Raw genomic sequence first — 22,053 nt, 5'->3', positions numbered from 1 at the left:
TAACTCATACTCGGACTAAACTAGTTTCATAATTAATTAAAACAAACGATAAACAAAAGCGATAAACGAACAAAAACGAACTATAAAAGAACAAACATAAAAACGAAATAAAAAGGGAGAAAGAGGAGGATTTGATGCACCCTCAACCTACATGTATCGTTGACACCGTCTTGGGTCGTAATCGATGGTAGATTTTATCTCGAGAGGCCGTGGTCGACGAAGAAACAAGCAAACACGCGTTTTTTGACAAATCTGGACAGCAACTTTCAAACGATGATTTCTCCCTCGTTTCAAGACGAAAATTCGATTTAAAAGATGTTTTGAAAACTAGAAAGAGAGTAGAACAGGAATATTAAAGCAACCCCTGCTCGTTTTGGGTTATTATGCACGAAAAACGAGCACAAACAGAACTGGACAGACAAAGAATAAATCGCGCAAAACAGTGTATAACACTGCTTTTTTTTCGAGGGATTTCGTGTACTCTCAAGGGCAATTTGGCTCGTAAATCTTTGTCTAAAGTGTATATGGATGTTATATGGTTAATTAAGAACAAGAAAATCGAGTTTTGATGGAGGTTTGATGGAGGAACGAGTTGCTTTTCGAGGAGGACACACAAACAGTTCAGTTTGTGTGTCGGTTTTGTTTAGGGTTTTTGGGAGGCAATTAGGGTTTGTTTCTGAGGTTTAAAGCTTGTGGGTGACGGTAGGATGTATGGAGAACTTAGAGGAATGAATGTATGGTGAAGGGGTGGTATTTATAAGGAGTTAAAATAGGTTAAAAGAGAGGGAGGGGCAATCGGGCTTCATCCCGTATGGCTGCTGTCCAGCCGTTTTTGTGAGGGTTTGAGGGGGGTTTTCTTGGTGATTAAGCTAGGATAATATGGGTAGGATACTAGGGTATGGGTTAGGGTTAATGGGTACGGGTCTTGGTAGTGTTTGGAACGGGTTTTGGGCTCGGGATTGAGCTGCCAAAACAGGGGGCTGCTCGGTTTAGTGCGGGCTGTTTGGGGCCTGTTTTGGACGAGAACTTGGGCCGTGGTTAGGGGATTCGAACAAGGGTGGATGGGTAGAGGCTTGGGTTGGTTAGTGTACTCGAGATTCGTGCCAATTCGTAAAGGAAACGGGCTCAAAAACCGAGCTAAAAACGAGCTCAAAAAACATGTTTAAAAACGAGTTTTCTTCGCTTTTAAAATCGATTTTTCAAATCAATTAACCCATTAAAATAAATGACTTTTCAAATCAAATATACTCATAAAATGATTTTTCAAATCAATTATTTATTTTATTTTCAATAAAATAAACTTGGGAAAATAAATTCAAAATAAAATAAAATAAATTGAATTTACCTAAAAAACCATAATTTAAATATCATTTAAATTAATAAAAAGAACTCACTAAAAAAACATTAATTTAAATATCATTTAAAATAATAAAATGAACTCACTAAAAAAAAACATTAATTTAAAAATCATTTAAATTAATAAAATACTTCATCGACGACGCCCATTCTACCTCGTAAACGAGCTCCAAATAATGACAATGACAACTAAAGAATACATGTGTCCTATCATCATCGGGTGTTTGTCGGGTTCTCTATAAATTCCAATATCGACGGATACGGGTATCTACAGGAGGACTCCACCAAACTCTGATCCAATGTGAGATGTCAAGGGGGCATGTTCAAGGTGTTGTTGATGTTACTTAACACCTTGAAGAAGTAGTCGAAAGCTTGCTCATTATCATGATAAAGGTCCTCAATAGATTTTTGCACTTGTTGTTCTCCATGATGGTCTTGGTTCATAGCATTACCAATATAGGGATTGAATATCCCTTCGAACTCATCATCCCAGAGACCGAAAACTTCATCTACTTGATCATTAAAAATTTCTTGAGTTGATAGAGACAACTCTCCTTCTTTCTTATCTTGGCCAATGAGGCCATCTTCTTCACTTGTCATGAGTGAGCTTTCCAAGCTCTCATTGTCGCTATTTCCTTGATCTTTTGATGGAGCATCATCCACTTTCTTTTTCCATTCCAACTTCTTCCTATCATCCTTCCGGCTATAGTGATCAACCATAAAGCACGGCTCACGCAATCGGAGAGCTCTCATGATCTTGTCAAGATTGAATGTGATGGTTTCATCTCCCACTTCAAGGGTGAGTTCTCCATGCTTTACATCGATCACCACTCCCGCGGTGTGCAAGAAAGGTCATCCTAAGATAATAGGAATGTTGGAGTCTTCTTCCATGTCGACAATAACAAAATCCACCGGGATGAAGAATTTTCCAATTCTCACGGGAACATCTTCCCATATCCCTAAAGGTGTCTTTGTTGATCTATCCGCCATTTGAAGCGTGATGTTGGTACATTTGAGTTCTCCCATTCCTAGCATCTTGCTAACCGAGTATGGCATGACACTAACACTTGCCCCAAGGTCACATAGAGCTTTGTTGATTGTAGTGTCATCAATAGTGCATGGAATGGAGAACCTTCCTGGATCCTTAAGTTTTGGAGGTGAGCTCCCTTGAAGAATGGCACTACTCCCCTTAGTAAAGGCAATAGTCTCAAGCTTCCGGATTGATTTCTTCTTCGTAAGGATGTCCTTCATGTACTTTGCATAGGTCGGAACATGATTGATCAATTCCGTGAAAGCAATCGAGACTTCTAAATTCTTCACAATCTTCATGAATTTTCCAAGTTGGTCATCAAACTTAGGCTTAGCTTGACGACTCGGGAATGGAAGTCTAATCACAATGGGCTCCTTCTCTTTGGCCTTTTCTTCACTTTTCTTTAAAACTTCTTGATTGGTGGGTTCTTCTTCCCTAGAGTTTTGCACAACTCTTTCCTTGTCACTAGCTTCCACAACTTCATCCTCAACTTGCTTCTTTGGTCCTTCATATCTCGTACCACTCCTCAAGTTAATGGCACTGCCCGTTTTATGTCTCGGGGGATTACTTTGAGGTGGTAGTTGCCCCTTTTGTCTTTGAGAATTTAAAGATGCTAGTTGGGTCAATTGGGTTTCCAACATTTTTGTGTGGGCTAGGATGTTGTTGATGGTGATGTCTTTTGCTTGGCTATCTTTTTGCATTTGAGTGAAAAAATCTTGTTGATTCTTTTGCATTTGGAGGACCGCTTTTTGAACATCAAATCCTTGGTCATTTTGCTGATTGTATGGAGTTTGATTTTGATAACCTTGGTTTTGATTGAAAAAGGGTCTTTGATTTTGGTTTCTCATGGGAGGTGGGGTGTATGTTGGTTGAGGGTTTTGAACATTTTGGCTTTTGTATGAGAGATTTGGGTGGAATTTGGTGTTTTCATTGTAATAGTTGGAATAAGGGGTACCACTTTTGTATGCTTGAAAAGCATTCACTTGCTCATTTGTTCCCCTACATTCACTTTGGTCATGTCCCAAAGTTCCACAATTCTCACATATCCCACTTGGGATTGATGAAGATGCCACCATGGCATTAACATGATGCTTTGGTGATTTTGAGGCTTCTTTAAGTTTAGCCATAACCTTCTCGAAATTCAAGTTGATGGTATCAATATGAGCACTAAGTTGAGCACCCAATTGAGTAATAGAGTCCACTTCATACTGTCCTCCTATAGTAGCCTTGCGAGGCCTACTATATTGTGAATTATGGACCACCATTGTGACATCCTCATTTTTTAGCGTTAAATAAACATGTAAATTCTACAGAAAAACTGACAGGATATGTTTGTAATTGGTTCAACTAGATAAAACCTGTAATTTTAAAAACTTTTCTAAACCATTCACAAACATTTCCAAATGAAGAGTGCCAAAACCTGCAAAAATTAACAAACTAATTTACATAACATAGCTAAAGTCGCGAGAATAAAGTGATACAAACCAAAGTAAGAGAGGGAGACATATGTCCCTCCAAAATATAAACACAACCATAAGTTTAATGGTTTACTACAAAATATAACCAAACTAGGTCCAAGGTTCTTTTGCTCGCTAGCTCGTCCATGTACCCCATCTAAACATCATCAACCTGTCAATCGCATTTTATACAAACACGAAAGCCACAATTCAGTGGGGAGTAACTTCGAGTTCTCCCCGCCACGAAATGTCATAATTAATATAACATGTAAACATAAGAATATAAATATGAAAACACATACCCTTAGCATATATATGCTAGACATTCGTGCTTATCATGTGAACAACAATATAACAACACGTAGTCCTAGCATGCGAATACTAGACCGACTCATACTACACTATCATGTGAATCACGTAACATCCAGGAATCCAAACTCTATCAACCATAGCCGGCTTGCATCTCACCTTCTATGATTCATAGAATCATCAAACAAGAAAGGACAATATATCAAAGACAGGCATAAGTTTTTAGCACGGTCAATAGTCACTCTGTAACTCGAGTCTATACCACGAGGTAGGGAAGGTAATCGAACCGGTATCTTGGCTCAGAGGTTCTATCAAAACATGGCCAAGACACAACACAACCCTAGCCTAAAATCTGCGCAGACCTAGACATGCGGATACACACCACCGCACCCAAGACCCACAATTTTTTTAAAACAAAGTGAGTACCCTAAGGAGTCCACCAAAGGGTTGGCTAGTACTTAAGCTGACCACTTACTCTCAAAATAAGTAACGAGGTCATGCCCCAACTTGGATATAAACCTACCAAGTCAGAAACACAAAGGCTATTGAGCAGTGAACATATACTCGTCAAAGACTATAAAGACCTATCTATGACAAACATAACAATACCACACATATAAGCTGCTGACCAACAACACAATCCCCAGTATTAATGGTACTCATAACCTTTATATATTCAATTACCCAAATTATAAGAATGAGAAACCAACCTGCAAGAAGTATTCAATACCAGTTCCATATCAAGCACTATTAACAATATTAAAGGTTTCAGGGAATTTAGGGCCGTTTTTACAATATAAGAAACCATTCAAATCAACCAACAACACATGTGAAATAAAGACATAATAAATGGCCTAAAACAAGAATAAGGCCAATTATCCATTTCACACAATAATTTCATCCAACCGAATTTTTACCCGCAACCCCAGCCCTGCGACAGGTACGGGTTCAATCGCGGCTGACCAATCACACAATTGACTGACATCGATTCAGTCAAAGGGACCAAGGCTCGGTTTTCGGCATAATCATCCAAACATTGCAATTATCGCTATAAAATTCATTTTAAGCCTATTCATTACAATTTCATATCATAACCTATCCTAACATGTGCCAACTACCAATATAAGCATAACTTTACCATCAACATTATATTTACTATTAACATTATTCAATTCATAAGACTACCCATATGTTACTTATACTAAATATAACGTTAATAAACCCGAAACTACGAACAACGCATGAAAAATCGCGAAGACAAGCAACGGGCCGACCGGGCCAACCTAAGTCCGCTGTGGCTGCACGGGCTCGCGGGCCAAATGGGCGACCACCCCAAACCCTCCATTTCTCCATTTTTGTTCATTTTAACATCGTTTTAAGCATCAATTATTCATTCCCATTTCATTTCCATACTAATATGTGAACTTAAACTTACAAAAGACATGATTTTAACCCATATTTTCATGTGAAATAAACCACTCAAATAACATTCACAAAATCATACAAAAAGCAAAGAATGTGACATTAATTTGTCGAGTAACTCGAAATATGTTACCTTAAGCTAGAAAAAGGAAAAATAACCCTTGAGAAAACCCTAAAAAGAGTAGCTACCCATTATCCTCTACTATATAGGAGTCCCCTATATCATCCTCATAATCTTCACCTATTAAAAACAACAAAAACACCATAATAATTACTAAAACCGAAATTATGCCCAAAATAATCTTAAATCGACATAATGAAAACTGAAATTAAAACATACTAGGATGTAGATCTTGAAGAGAGGATTCCGAAAATATAAATTTTGCGAAAATCGGACTAGAAACGAAGAAGTTATGATGAAATTACGATTGTAAGTTTATTTGTTTTTTTTTTTGTGGATTTCGGTCAAGAGGCAAAGGAAGCCTTAAGAAGAAATAGGAAGGAGGGGGAAGAAGGTGGGCCGTGGAAAGGGAGAAAGGAGCGGGAATTTGGCGGAATTTCATTAGTCGGTTTTGGCTCGTTTCGACGATAATTTCGACGATAATTAGAACCGTTTGTCAAATGCAAATTCCGACAATGCCAAAGTTCTTAAACACGAGATTACAAGAAGATTGAGTACTCATATGACCCATTTCCAAAATCGTTTGCCCAATTTTCACAAGAATTTCCATTTTCCCCGATATGCCCTTATTTCGAAATAAAAGGTTTTTACATGGTTTAAACTATTTTTAAACATTTCGAAACTATCAAAATAAATAATTTACTTCAAAATATAATAGAATTATATTTCATTGAATTATTATTACTTCATATACATTAATATTAAATTCAACTTGATTAATAAATTACTTTCGCAATATAATAACGATTAAATTACGGGGTGTTACAATCATCCCTCCTTTTAAGAAGTTTCGTCCTCGAAACTTGCAAGTAGAAAACGAAAATACAATAAGGACGAACTCAATTTTTCCAAGGGCGAAAATCAAAACATTCAAAACAAATTGGAATTTCAAAAGATGACCCTTCAAAAGGGGTTAAGAAAACTTTCAAAAGCACGATGTCCATATCAAGGGAATGAGAGAACTCTTGATGCATGCAAGCGCGCTATCATTCCGAATCAAGGGTAAATCAAAATACGAAATCATTCGCCGATAAGTGCAGAACTAGTTATCAGACGTCTCCAATAACGAATCCTGACAACGAATCAACGCCAAAACAAAATGAAAGCGAAAAGTCAAATGCAATTGTTATAGAAAAATGGTAAATCATTTTTCAAACTTTACCAGAAGTCAAGTTTTCAAATATAATACAAATTTTAACAATGAATCGAAAAGTTAACTCACATTGGTCCGAAATTACACAAAACGAGAAATAGCTTAGGTAACAAATCGAACACTAAGGTTGAAAGAAAGTGAGAAATCATTTTCAAATGTTATAGAAAGAGGTCAATTTGTAGATTTAACTCCAAATTTAAAATAATGAACCAAAAGTTTACTCAAACTAGATAGAATCTATGCAAGATGGAAAACAACTCGGGAACGAGAAGGGCAACTCGCGATAGGGAACTCACACCCAACAGACAAGAAGGAATTGAACTCTTAAAGGTGGAATTTTTGGATGAAGTCAATAAAGATGTCAACGAACAAGACGCTTTACTCAAAAGGTCAAATGAGTTCCAAAAAGGCGAACTCAACGGAATAAGCGAATAATAGCAAGAATGACAATTGTCGGAGATCGGAATTAGGAAGATCGGTACATCGAGAAAAGTTCACTCAATTTTCCAACCACAGAGTCACCCTACTAGGTCCTCCGAACATCAACAGGGCAACAACCAGAGACCACGCTAATCCAAAGAGCCATCTGAACCACTCATCGACAAGTCTACTTATAAGCTAATCCTTGAGACAATCATATCCACTACAATTATAACTTAACAATTTCCCAATCAAAATGTTTCCACCAATATCCTCCACCGAACAAAATCAAAATCCAAAGTCGAAACTAGTAACAATATTATACCCTTACCAAGATTCAATATTCCCAAACGCATTCATGCTTGAAACCAATCCACAAGCAACAAGTTGCACTATCCAATCCATAATTAGCACTAACTATAAGATAAATGGGTTCATCACACAAATCATCTGATCGGTTTACTCATGATTCACTATCCTACTTCCCAACAATATTCCAATTCCAATAGAAAGATTCCTCAAAGGATTAAATATAAGGTCCAAACTTACAATAACATTCCACAAACTTATCTATCAATCCCCGAACGAACAATGCCCAAAACAAATCCAAAATAACCATAGAAATACTCCACCAAGGTAAACTAATCCCATTAGTCTCATCATCAAATCGAAACCAAAGTAAGTCTTATACCACCGAATCACGCGAACCTCAAATCGCAAGGAGACTACAACATTGCCATCATAAAAATTCCATCAAAAATCTAGCTCTCATATTACATGGTCAAATACAGACACAAACTCCTACACCAATTCCCGACAAAAATCAAAATACAAAAATCCTCAAATCACATCCCACTAACTCTGTAAACATGGTCAACAAGGTACCAACTATACTAAGTAGATAAGGAGTGATAACGGGATAGAGAAACGGTAAAATATTTTCGAAGGGTGCATGAGCATGACAAGTTAGGAAACTAGGGAGTCGGACCGTAAAGATAACGGTTGACAGAAATAAGAGGTACTCGAGTCAAGTAGATATCTCGGGCAAGAAGAAGATACGTAAACTTCGGCATAAAAACAGGGTTCAACGAACGCTAAAGAGAAGGAGGGGAGAACAGAAGCGGCATAATGAAAGGGTTACCGCTTAACCAAACACTCCTCAAAGCTTATGATCGCTATGATAAGGTTACATCACTAAGGTGCTCAACAAAGACTCAAAAGTCTACCAAATCATAGGACTAACAAGGACTCCACAATGGTAGGTTTTCCTCAACTCAATTGGTTCCAAGAGCCAAAATCAATTCACCACACAAATTCATTTGTTACCATCCAAGTCCCAAAGTATCTCCTTTACAATTCTCGTCATCGAACTTCACTTGCTATGTCATCCCCAAATACCATGGCTTGTTTACACTATCATCTCACCACTTCGTACTTCTAGTCTCCGATACCATAAATTAGAATCGCATCTTTGAACTCACGAACTACATCGAACAACTCCCCACCAAAATTCCCAAATTCAGATATGATTAATAAGGTCAACCACGTGTTCTCAAATTTCAAAAGGTCAACAAGGGCTACTCTATACTAGATTTGGTCAACTCAAAAGGTTTTAACAAACTAACTAATTCCAAAGTACGATACCAATCCATTAAGCAACGTCAATGTCCTATTGTATTCCTTTCAAAGCCTACAAAGATTGGGCTAACTATCATTCCTTTAATTCTCCACAAGAAACATCGAGACTCTCAAATGAAGTAGCTTAGGTTCATTCCAATTTATGTGCTAAGGTAGTACCCATGCTCAATCACCTATAACAAACAAGCTCTCAATAGACATAAATCCCAAGGTGTTTCTCAACTCACTAGGCTCTCTCATCAAGCACAACTAACAAGACTAACCAAAGGATCCCAAGTTATCTTCTCATATACAACACAAACCTTAAACAATCAATTTCTCAACTCGTTCACGCCTTCCAATGATACATTCACTCACCCCAAGGTACGAGACTCAGTTAAAAACATTCTCTCAAAACCGGGTTTTCTTGAACAAGGGGACTATCCCGTGGAATAAAAGGAAGGTGTCCACAAGGACTCTTATTATAAGAAGAAAACGAACCAAGGATGAATCGGGAGAAAGAATAGAAGAGTAATTACCAAGGCGAGAGAAGAGGAATTAGAAAGACGAATAGACAACTAGATTGAAAGATTAAGGTAGGGTACACTGAATACGAAAAGAAATATCGAGAAAGTGGAAGCATCCTTCATTTGGCATAACCAATCTTCAACATTCGGCAACGGCCACTCAATCTTGGTCACCAACGAGTAAGATCACGGTCATAGCTTCAACGGCACGAAAATTAATAACTAACAATTAACAAACCTAGCTTGTAGGATTGCATTATCTACGTTTCTTGGAGGGCCATCTTGCAAAAGAGAACATTGGTTAGCACCTAACAAATAGCAATCACAAAGAGACTACAACATAAGGTCCTATGTCTACCCATCCTACCCATCTCTCGAGTTTATTATTTGAAGGTCAAGTTATTTATATTGGGGTGCACAAACGTGCGTCGGGAGCAAATATGCTCTGATACCAACTGTGACACCCTCATTTTTTAGCGTTAAATAAACACGTAAATTCTACAGAAAAAATGACAGGATATGTTTGTAATTGGTTCAACTAGATAAAACCTGTAATTTTAAAAACTTTTCTAAACCATTCACAAACATTTCCAAATGAAGAGTGCCAAAACCTGCAAAAACTAACAAACTAATTTACATAACATAGCTAAAGTCGCGAGAATAAAGTGATACAAACCAAAGTAAGAGAGGGAGACATATGTCCCTCCAAAATATAAACACAACCATAAGTTTAATGGTTTACTACAAAATATAACCAAACTAGGTCCAAGGTTCTTTTGCTCGCTAGCTCGTCCATGTACCCCATCTAAACATCATCAACCTGTCAATCGCATTTTATACAAACACGAAAGCCACAATTCAAAGGGGGGAGTAACTTCGAGTTCTCCACCACAAAATGTCATAATTAATATAACATGTAAACATAAGAATATAAATATGAAAACACATAGCCTTAGCATATAGATGCTAGACATTCGTGCTTATCATGTGAACAACAATATAACAACACGTAGTCCTAGCATGCGAATACTAGACCGACTCATACTACACTATCATGTGAATCACGTAACATCCAGGAATCCAAACTCTATCAACCATAGTCGGCTTGCATCTCACCTTCTATGATTCATAGAATCATCAAACAAGAAAGGACAATATATCAAAGACAGGCATAAGTTCTTAGCACGGTCAATAGTCACTCTGTAACTCGAGTCTATACCACGAGGTAGGGAAGGTAATCGAACCGGTATCTTGGCTCAGAGGTTCTATCAAAACATGGCCAAGACACAACACAACCCTAGCCTAAAATCTGCGCATACCTAGACATGCGGATACACACCACCGCACCTAAGACCCACAATTTTTTTAAAACAAAGTGAGTACCCTAAGGAGTCCACCAAAGGGTTGGCTAGTACTTAAGCTGACCACTTACTCTCAAAATAAGTAACGAGGTCATGCCCCAACTTGGATATAAACCCACCAAGTCAGGAACACAAAGGCTATTGAGCAGTGAACATATACTCGTCAAAGACTATAAAGACCTATCTATGACAAACACAACAATACCACACATATAAGCTGTTGACCAACAACACAATCCCCAGTATTAATGGTACTCATAACCTTTATATATTCAATTACCCATATTATAAGAATGAGAAACCAACCTGCAAGAAGTATTCAATACCAGTTCCATATCAAGCACTATTAACAATATTAAAGGTTTCAGGGAATTTAGGGCCGTTTTTACAATATAAGAAACCATTCAAATCAACCAACAACACATGTGAAATAAAAACATAATAAATGGCCTAAAACAAGAATAAGGCCAATTATCCATTTCACACAATAATTTCATCCAACCGAATTTTTACCCGCAACCCCACCCGCCATGTGCGGGTTCAATCGCGGTGACCAATCACACAATTGACTGACATCGATTCACTCAAAGGGACCAAGGCTCGGTTTTCGGCATAATCATCCAAACATTGCAATTATCGCTATAAAATTCATTTTAAGCCTATTCATTACAATTTCATATCATAACCTATCCTAACATGTGCCAACTACCAATATAAGCATAACTTTACCATCAACATTATATTTACTATTAACATTATTCAATTCATAAGACTACCCATATGTTACTTATACTAAATATAACGTTAATAAACCCGAAACTACGAACAACGCATGAAAAATCGCGAAGAAAAGCAACAGGCCGACCGGGCCAACCTGTATCATCGTGGGCTGCACGGGCCAAATGGGCCGCCACCCCAAACCCTCCATTTCTCCATTTTTGTTCATTTTAACATCGTTTTAAGCATCAATTATTCATTCCCATTTCATTTCCATACTAATATGTGAACTTAAACTTACAAAAGACATGATTTTAACCCATATTTTCATGTGAAATAAACCACTCAAATAACATTCACAAAATCATACAAAAAGCAAAGAATGTGACATTAATTCGTCGAGTAACTCGAAATATGTTACCTTAAGCTAGAAAAAGGTAAAATAACCCTTGAGAAAACCCTAAAAACAGTAGCTACCCATCATCCTCTACTATATAGGAGTCCCCTATATCATCCTCATAATCTTCACCTATTAAAAACAACAAAAACACCATAATAATTACTAAAACCGAAATTATGCCCAAAATCATCTTAAATCGACATAATGAAAACTGAAATTAAAACATACTAGGATGTAGATCTTGAAGAGAGGATTCCGAAAATATAAATTTTGCGAAAATCGGACTAGAAACGAAGAAGTTATGATGAAATTACGATTGTAAGTTTATTCGTTTTTTTTTTTTTTTTTTGGATTTCGGTCAAGAGGCAAAGGAAGCCTTAGGAAGAAATAGGAAGGAGGGGGAAGAAGGTGGGCCGTGGAAAGGGAGAAAGGAGCGGGAATTTGGCGGAATTTCATTAGTCGGTTTTGGCTCGTTTCGACGATAATTTCGACGATAATTAGAACCGTTTGTCAAATGCAAATTCCGACAATGTCAAAGTTCTTAAACACGAGATTACAAGAAGATTGAGTACTCATATGACCCATTTCCAAAATCGTTTGCCCAATTTTCACAAGAATTTCCATTTTCCCCGATATGCCCTTATTTCGAAATAAAAGGTTTTTACATGGTTTAAACTATTTTTAAACATTTCAAAACTATCAAAATAAATAATTTACTTCAAAATATAATAGAATTATATTTCATTGAATTATTATTACTTCATATACATTAATATTAAATTCAACTTGATTAATAAATTACTTTCGCAATATAATAACGGTCCGAAATTACGGGGTGTTACAGCCATTTCCTCAATCTTGTTCCAAGTTTGATTATCATCAAGTTCGGTGAACATACCATTTTATCCCATGTTGAGAATGTTTCTCGAGTCTTCATAAAGACCATTCCAAAATTGTTGTACCAAGAACCACTCGCTAAGTCCATGATGAGGACATGAGCGACAAATTCCTTTGAATCGCTCCCAAGCTTCATACAAAGATTCTTCGTCCCTTTGCTTAAAACCCGTAATTTGAGCTCTTAGCATGTTAGTCTTTTCCGGAGGGTAGAATTTTTTGTAGAAAGCTAGAGCCAACTTCTTCCAAGAGTCAATTCCAAGAGTATCCTTATCAAGGCTTTTCAACCATTGTTTTGCAGTGCCAATTAGAGAAAAAGGAAATAAGACCCATCGAATTTGGTCTTGAGTCACTCCGGTTTGTGAAATTGCATCACAATAGTCACAAAAAGTTTCCATGTGAGAATGAGGGTCTTCACTAGGCATCCCCCCAAATTGGCTTCTTTCGACTAATTGGATAAATGCGGATTTTGCAATGAAATTTCCGGTTAAGTGTTGTGGTGTGGGAGTACCATTGGGTAGGTTCTCCTTGGTTGGTACGGAATGTGATGAAAATTTAGGCATTGTGGGTTAATTGTGTGATTGATTTTGTGTTGGGTTCTCCTCACCTTCTCTTGCAAAAGGGTTGATGAACCCAATAGTATTTGGTTGAATATCTACAACCTCACCAATACCTCTCAAAGTGTTTCTAGCAAGTGTTCTATTGGTTGTCAAAGTCCTTTCAATTTCATGATCAATGGGTAACAAGTTACCTTGTGATCGTCTAGACATGCAAAATATCAAACAACTTGAAAATAATTAAAACAAACCTTGAGGAGTTTTACTTCCCCAAGGCAAAGAAAGACACAACTAATAACAATTAAAGAAAATCAAATCAGGTTAACACCGTCCCCGGCAACGGCGCCATTTTTGGTCGGTCCGCTTTGAGCTTAGATTTCGGTTACTTGTCGTTAGGAGCACCTAGACCAAAACAATATTTATAACTTCACAAACAACTCTACTATTAGTAAAGAGGCAAGTAAAGGTCGGATCCTAAAGGACGGGTATTGATGTAGGATTTTCGATTGCAAGTAGTGGTGTCAAGGGGTGTCACGATTTGGGTTGAGATAAGAAGATCACTAAACTAAATAACAATTAAAGTAAACAAGCAAGATGACTAAAATGAGATGTAAACAATTGGTTAAAAGCACTAGAGTGTCATGGGGTCATAGGGGATTCATGGGAATTGATCATACAAACATGTTCTCAAATTATAAGCAAGCAATTATTGTTGTGATAGAATCGAGTTGGTTTATATCCTACAATCCTAGGAAGGTTTGGGTCCCGGAGCCGAATCGATTAGATTATACAACACCTACAAGTCGACTTAATCCTCCCCACTCAACTATATGCATGGTCTAATGAGACTCGAGTTGGTTTATGTCTTACAAGTCTCATTGAAACGGTAGGTGATGGGTAAAAAATGCAAGGATTCATAGGCTCGCATTTCATCAAACATAACATGTGCATAAGTTGAGATCACAACAAGCAAGCAAATAATTTATGAAAATATATTAAATTAAGCATAAATCATTCCCCATGTTGGTTTCCCATAATTACCAATTAACCCTAGATAAGGAAACTACTCATTCATTATCAAGTTTAACATGTTAACAAGGTTGTCAATCATATTAACAAAGCAAAACATGATGAATAAATGAAGATGATTAACAATAATTAAAAAGGGATTAAGAGAGTAATACCTAATGATGATTCCAAAATAATAATGCAAAGAATAAAAGAAGTACTTGATGATACATGGAAGGTTGTCAATCTCCCAATAAACCCAAATAATCTTCAATTACCCAAAAATAAAGGATGAACAAAAGAGAAATTAAGGAAATGAGATTTGTATTAATATTTGATTAGAAGTTGATACAAGATTAAAGAGAGATTAGAATAATATAAACTACACTAAAGATTGATAAGAAGAACATGATAATCTAATTAGACTAATGGGGTATTTATAGTGGGGATTAGGTGCACAAATTAGGGTTACTAAGGACTTAAATGACGATTAAGTCCTTGAGGAATCGCTCCTCTCAAGAAAAGATGCGGGTCTCCTTTTAGCTAGTCTTCCAAAAATATGCGCATCTTCAATAGAAGGAAGAAGAGGACGTGTCCCTCTGGAGTAGAATCTGAGCGTCCAAGGGTCGGGACGGGCGGATTGGGGAGCTGCTGGACGAGCGGCTGAGTGGCTTGGACGAGCGTCCTGGGACTCAGCTTCCTTTTCTTCTTTTCTTCTTTTCTTCTTCCAACAATCCTCCGGGATTTTGTCGGGGATGCAAGGATCTTTTTCATCATTGCCCATCTACTACATTATGTACAAAGGCCTTCTAGTCTTGTCTTCTCTTTGATGTTTGGTCATTAGATTCGATCAATTTAGCTCTATTTTGCCATGAAAATCCAAGGTTTGCACTCCTCTCCTACCAAGGAAACAAAACCTCAAAGAATATGCAAAACGAAGGACTAAAGATAGTAAATGACCCAAATATGCACTAAAAAGCATAGGAACGAGGCTAATTCGTGGACTAAATATGCTCAAATATTGATCACATCAGCGAGCTTGGACATGGCGTTGAACATGAACATCCCGTCCGGGGTGTCCTTTCCCAAGGCATTGATCTCGTCCTCAATAGGCAAGATGATATGCGAGCAATCCAGAGTTGGTTCATCATCTGAAATGGCGTGAATTCCCAAAAGGTTTGTTTCGTTGTTTGGTTTTGCTAGCGGAGGTAGGGGTAGTTCTCCTTTCTCGATCATGTTCTGGATAGCGTGCTTCAGCTTGAAGTAGGTTTTTGTGTCATGGCCCTTGCCCTGGTGATATTAGCCATAGGCGTTGGGGTTCTAAAAGCGGTTTTTCTTTGCTTCAGGCAGGCCCGGAGTGGGTCCGATTGGTTGCAGTTTTCCTTGTTCCTTGAGCCTCTTCAGGGCGCTGGCGTAGGTCGATCATAAGTTGGTGAACGTCTTTTGGGGACGTTCGGCTTTCTTTGCAGTTGGCTCGAGGAGGTTGACCTCGTTAATTTTGTTTGTTTGACAATAGGGACGATATCCAGTTGATGTAGACCTCTGATAGCCTCTACCCGTGGTTTTGGCCAAGACGCCCTTGCGTAGGTCATCCTCAATACAGTTCCCAAGGATCTGCAGATCCTGGAAGGTTTTGATGTTCTGGTACCTTAGCAGGTTGGCATAAACTGGATGGAGATTGATACTGTCGTTTCGTACCAAAAATAAAATACCTAGATACTACTAACAGAAGTCAGCGGTAAGTAGGGTCGATCTCCACAGGGAGGCGGTGTACTATCTATTTGTCTATTCTATCCGTCTGATGTCACAATTGGGGGTTGAATTGATTGTGTTGACTAAACTAAAGACTAAAGCGAGGGAAAAAGATGAGAGAAATTAACAATAAGAGAAAGAAGGTATGCTAGGAGTCGGTCCACCGTGGCAGCTATCAGATCTTATATTATCGAGAATACTAAGGCGATTAGACTATTGATAAGAAGAGCTATGGTCGTCACCTTTCGGTCCTTAAACCGCCCTAGAGCGTAAAACAGACTTAACTTTCGCCCCCTCACTGCTATACCCTATTGTAATTAAGCAAGCCTTCCCTTCCAATCTTTCGATCTAGGTCGGGGTTAACTAGATTTATGGTCTCCTGCATGCATTCATTCGACCGGATAACGATTAAATTGCCTAATACAATTCTTATCGCAGAGCTAATCTATTTAATACAATTAAAGCATGCTACCACGGCTTCCCTAATCCTAACATACTAGGGGAAATTAGCTACACATGGCTCGGGGTACTACACTAGCAATTGCTAATCTAATAACATAAGACATGGCAACTAAAAGGAGAAACAGTAAAAGCAATAAAAGAAAAAGGAAGAATAAAAGGGAAGAAATAAATTCTTGATTTAATGATCCGGAATTAAGAGAACAAAGTAACAGTGTCTTCGAACCAGAGAGAAAAGGAGAGTATATAGTGTGAGAGAGTTTACATCGACATACTGACTCCTTATTTATAAGAAAATAAGGTTTATTAAACCTAATGACGGAATTAAACCTAAAAGCCCAAACCCGTAGCAAAATCCACTCGATCGAAGCACTTAAGGCTCTCGATCGAGTGATATTCCTTAGCATTCCTCTCGATCGAGAACAATTCCTCTCGATCGAGGACTTCTTTCCCTTAAATCACTCGATCAAGAATAGGTAGCTCTCGATCGAGCAAAGTGGCTCTCGATCGAATAGAAGTAGTTCTCGATCGAGCACTTCTCGACGTAATTCCTGCTTCGCGCACTGAACTTCAAACGGCTACCATTCCTTCGTTACTTGGACAAATAGGGCGTGGTTGGTGGCGTTGGAAAGCTAAGAGGATAAGCTTCCACCTCCAACTGGAATCACCTTAATATCTGTTGTAGAACTCGAGATATGGCTCTTACAAGCAGGAACTAGCAAATTGAAGCACTCTCTTGGCTCGCCTAACTTCCTTACTCCAATGCGCATCTCAAAATAGCTTCATTCCTGCTCCAATTTCACTCTTCCTCCAAATGCATGCTAAAAGGACGGTAAAAGGCTTGATTTCACTACTTTTGGGTTCATTCCTGCAAATAAGACAAAACAAACCAAAGTAGCATATTCGGGGCATTTCGTAGCATAAAACCACGATAAAAGCATAGAAATACGTGCATAAAATAGGCTAAAAAGACTATATAAAATGCACGTATCAAATCTCCCAAACCAAACCTTTACTCGTCCCCGAGTAAACTAAAATGCAACTAATGGAACGGAAAGATAACTCAGAGCTAGCTACAAATGCCCACTTAAACCAATTAAATGCAAGCAAACTAACACTTATAGCAAGACAGTCAAATGCAAACGAGTTATAAGATGTTTATAAATAAAGCTGAACCGTCAACCTTGCAAGACCTTTAATAATGGACTCTCACGGATCACTCTTTCTCTCATGAAGCAAAGGGTGAACATATATATGTAAGAGAGAAAGGAAAATAGTCGCTCACCTAGACTACGACTCACATAACATGCATGCAACTAATATGATAGACAATTCTAACTACCGTACATACATTCCAACCAAACAAGGTCCGTCACGGCCGAGGGCTTACAAAAATATGGTAAAGTGAGGCAATGGGTAAGAAAAGGCAAAACAATTATGGGAATGTGGAGGTATAGGTGATCAAGCTAGTACCTAAACAAAACCATATATCAACATCCGATTCTTAAGCAATTATGGGATTAAGCACATGCCCTTCATTTGGCATAAAATCTCACCAAACCAAACTAGAAACACTCCTCATATGATATAGAAAAGAACATAGGAGCGAAAACCGTCAACTAACAACTTCTTTTTTTTTTTTCTTCTTTCTCATTCCTTTCGGTTTCTTCTTTTTTTTTTTTTCTAATTCCTTTTTTTCATTTTTCTTTTTCTTTTTTTCATAAATACCAACTCCAAAACAATAGATACAAGCCAAACTTGATACAATGAAATATATACCGCAAAACAACAATCTAGACTAGCTTGATAAGGCAAAGCTAAATTTGGATGTAGCTAAAGGGTCAACTGGCAAATTTGGCTAATGTGGAGTTTATGGGTAAAAATGAAAGAAAGGGAAATTGTAAGCACCTCCCTGCATGTGACACCAACCACTAACCCGAATGTATGAAGGCAAAAAGCAACTGAATTTCATATACGTGCAAATTAATGATACATGATATGCAAGGAGTAACTACTCACAATCCTACATGAAACTGGTCACAAATGACACCAGTTTATAAGGCTCTAAACCTTAGAAATTATAAGTAGGTTGCCAAAATTTCAGGTCAAGTCTATTCGTTCAGCTGAATTAAACATTAACTCGTAGATATGCAATAAGACAAGCTAATAAGATAATTAATTCAATGCAAGGCTTAAGCGAAAAGACAAATGCGAGCAATTTCATCATGGAAATCGACCGTTCCGACTCAACCTATATGCGAAAATAAACATGAAATTTTTGAAATTTTCAACAATTTTCTGATTTTTTATGGAATTTTAAATTTTATGAAATAAATAACGATGCAAACAGAAAATTGAACGTGATAACAGAAATGCAAATAAAAACAATATGCAGACACAGATATGGATGCATAACCTCCCCAAACCAAACCGTACAATGCCCTCATTGTACCAAAACATGGAAAGGAAAATGCAAACTAAAGGAGGAAGAGAGTAAATGCGGAAAAACTCACAAAATGCGCGAATAAGGGGACCTCCCCAAACCGACCATGAAATGGGAGGTTGCTAAGGGCCCGGAAAAACCGTCTCAGGAAGCTAATCCAAGTCAATAGCACTCGATATCCGTCCAACAGTGGTCGATCGAGTGAGTGGGCATCCAAGAACAGCTCGATCGAAAAGAAACTAGGTCGATCGAGTGCCTTCTTACTTTGCAGGTACTCGATCGAGTAGATATTAGCTCGATAGAGAGGATTTGGCAGCACAAGTGCTCGATCGAGTACAAAAAGTACTCGATCGAGTACTTCTCATCGTATCTCCTGCAAAAACGCAATAAGAACAGCCCGCAAACTAACAAGACAAACATACTGAGATAGTCTATGGTATAAAACCATTTATTACAACTTAAGGTAAATATAAATGCAGAAATAAATCGCCGGGTTGCCTCCGGGTAGCGCTAGCTTCATCGAGTCCCAGCTCGACCTTCTTTTTCTTCGAGCCACTCAAATTAAACACAATCAAAACAGCTCAAAGCGCGCAGCAACCTGTCAAATAGCTGCGCATGTGCTACACAACAGCATAAGTAGCACCATAGTGGAATAGCAAAGCAGGAAATAAAGATATGTAAACATTTAAGTCTAACAAATTTCCTATGGGCGCTCCTAAATTTATCCACAAAATATAGGAGCGCGGGAGCAATTGACGATAATAAAGGGCTCCAATTCAGATTAACAATTTTATAATGATAAGGACGGTGAAAAATCGTTAATTTGTGCGTCCACATATGAGGGGGTATAGCTACGAAAGAAACAGTAGCAGTCAAACGAGGCAAAATACTATTAGGACAAACAATAATAAAATTATCGTTTACTACCTCAGATTGGTTGCTCTTGACCACGGAATCATAGGTAAAAGAGTTTATTGCCTCTTCCGTGCTAGGAGCGATTACCGTCTCAATCGCTTCTTCATCAACCTCCTCGATGGAATCCATCCCGTAAATCGCGACTTCAAGTGTATCCGACTCAGGCTTTGTGAATAGGGGAGGTTTACCGTAACCTTCATCATCGTCGGACTCGTCATCCAAATCAAACCAAAATGACGAACCAAAGCTCCCAATGGCCATTTCGATCGATCGAGCGAATAATCACTCGATCGACCAACTTCCTCCCGCATCTCACTCGATCGAGTAACAACATCACTCGATCGAGAACTATCCTCCTGTATGTCACTCGATCGAGAAGGGATATTACTCGATCGAGGACTGTCTTCCGGAAATTCACTCGATCGACTATTATAAGTCACTCGATCGAGTGATTCTTCCTGCATAGAGCTGAAATCTTCACGTGGGGCAGTGAAATATGAAAGGAACTCGTCGTCCGAGTCATAGAAGTCATCCTCATCATTGGGCAACACGGTTTCCTCAGGAGAAAAACCGCTCTCGGCAAGGTAAACCTCTTCTTCTTGCATCTCGGTACTAACCGAGCTATTTGTGACTCCGATTCGGGGATTCGAGCGTCCATATACCTATCACTCTCTTGCATTTGTGATACAAGCATTCTCATTAAATATGTCGGCTCATGACCTCTTCTCTCTCCATCTCACACTAATTGAGCAACTGGAGACTCGAGCTCATCAAATCGCGAGACATATTCTTGCACTTGGAATGCCAGTGCCTCCATCAAGGATTTCAGCTCCGCAATGTCTTCTTCTTGTATATCGGGGGAATCTTGTTGCGGTGGCCATTGATAGGGCGGATGTGGCGGCACAACTACAGTGCATTGTGCTCGGCAGAACCACATCTCCGTAGCGGATCACCTGGGTGTTCCATATAATGGGACATCGGTGATGGGTCAAAGGTACTCAAGCCTTCCCTTTGATTGTCTTTCACCTAGAACTGTCTAGGTAGTACCTGTAAGGCCTATCAAAACACACTAAACAAAAGATTAAAACGGCCTCAAGGGAAAAATCCCACCGAGGCTAAAAACGATAAAATTTAACAAATAAATAAATAGATTGCCTCCCCGTCAACGGCGCCAAAATTTGATACCGTCGTTTCGTACCAAAAATAAAATACCTAGATACTACTAACGAAGTCGGTAAGTAGGGTCGATCTCCACAGGGAGGCGGTGTACTATCTATTTGTCTATTCTATCCGTCGATGTCACAATTGGGGTTGAATTGATTGTGTTGACTAAACTAAAGACTAAAGCGAGGGAAAAAGATGAGAGAAATTAACAATAAGAGAAAGAAGGTATGCTAGGAGTCGGTCCACCGTGGCAGCTATCAGATCTTATATTATCGAGAATACTAAGGCGATTAGACTATTGATAAGAAGAGCTATGGTCGTCACCTTTCGGACCTTAAACCGCCCCTAGAGCGTAAAACGACTTAACTTTCGCCCTCACTGCTATACCCTATTGTAATTAAGCAAGCCTTCCCTTCCAATCTTTCGATCTAGGTCGGGGTTAACTAGATTTATGGTCTCCTGCATGCATTCATTCGACCGGATAACAGTTAAATTGCCTAATACAATTCCTATCGCAGAGCTAATCTATTTAATACAGTTAAAGCATGCTACCACGGCTTCCCTAATCCTAACATACTAGGGGAAATTAGCTACACATGGCTCGGGGTACTACACTAGCAATTGCTAATCTAATAACATAAGACATGGCAACTAAAAGGAGAAACAGTAAAAGCAATAAAAGAAAAAGGAAGAATAAAAGGGAAGAAATAAGTTACTGATTTAATGATCCGGAATTAAGAGAACAAAGTAACATGTGTCTTGAACCGAGAGAAAAGGAGAGTATATAGTGTGAGAGAGTTTACATCGACATACTGACTCCTTATTTATAAGAAAATAAGGTTTATTAAACCTAATGACGGAATTAAACCTAAAAAGCCCAGCCCGTAGCAAAATCCACTCGATCGAGCACT

General features: G+C 38.3%; 1 non-coding gene across 1 annotated transcript; it reads left to right on the top strand.

The window, feature by feature from the left end:
- The first annotated feature begins 12,928 nt into the window (after positions 1 to 12,928).
- Positions 12,929 to 13,035, top strand: LOC141624214 (small nucleolar RNA R71). Its single transcript, XR_012534025.1, has one exon. It is a non-coding gene; the product is annotated as a small nucleolar RNA R71 (small nucleolar RNA).
- Positions 13,036 to 22,053: the final 9,018 nt, after the last annotated feature.

The sequence above is a fragment of the Silene latifolia genome, chromosome X (assembly GCF_048544455.1).
Source record: "Silene latifolia isolate original U9 population chromosome X, ASM4854445v1, whole genome shotgun sequence".
Classification (NCBI taxonomy): Eukaryota; Viridiplantae; Streptophyta; class Magnoliopsida; order Caryophyllales; family Caryophyllaceae; genus Silene; species Silene latifolia.
This window is presented reverse-complemented; position numbering and strand designations above follow the sequence as displayed.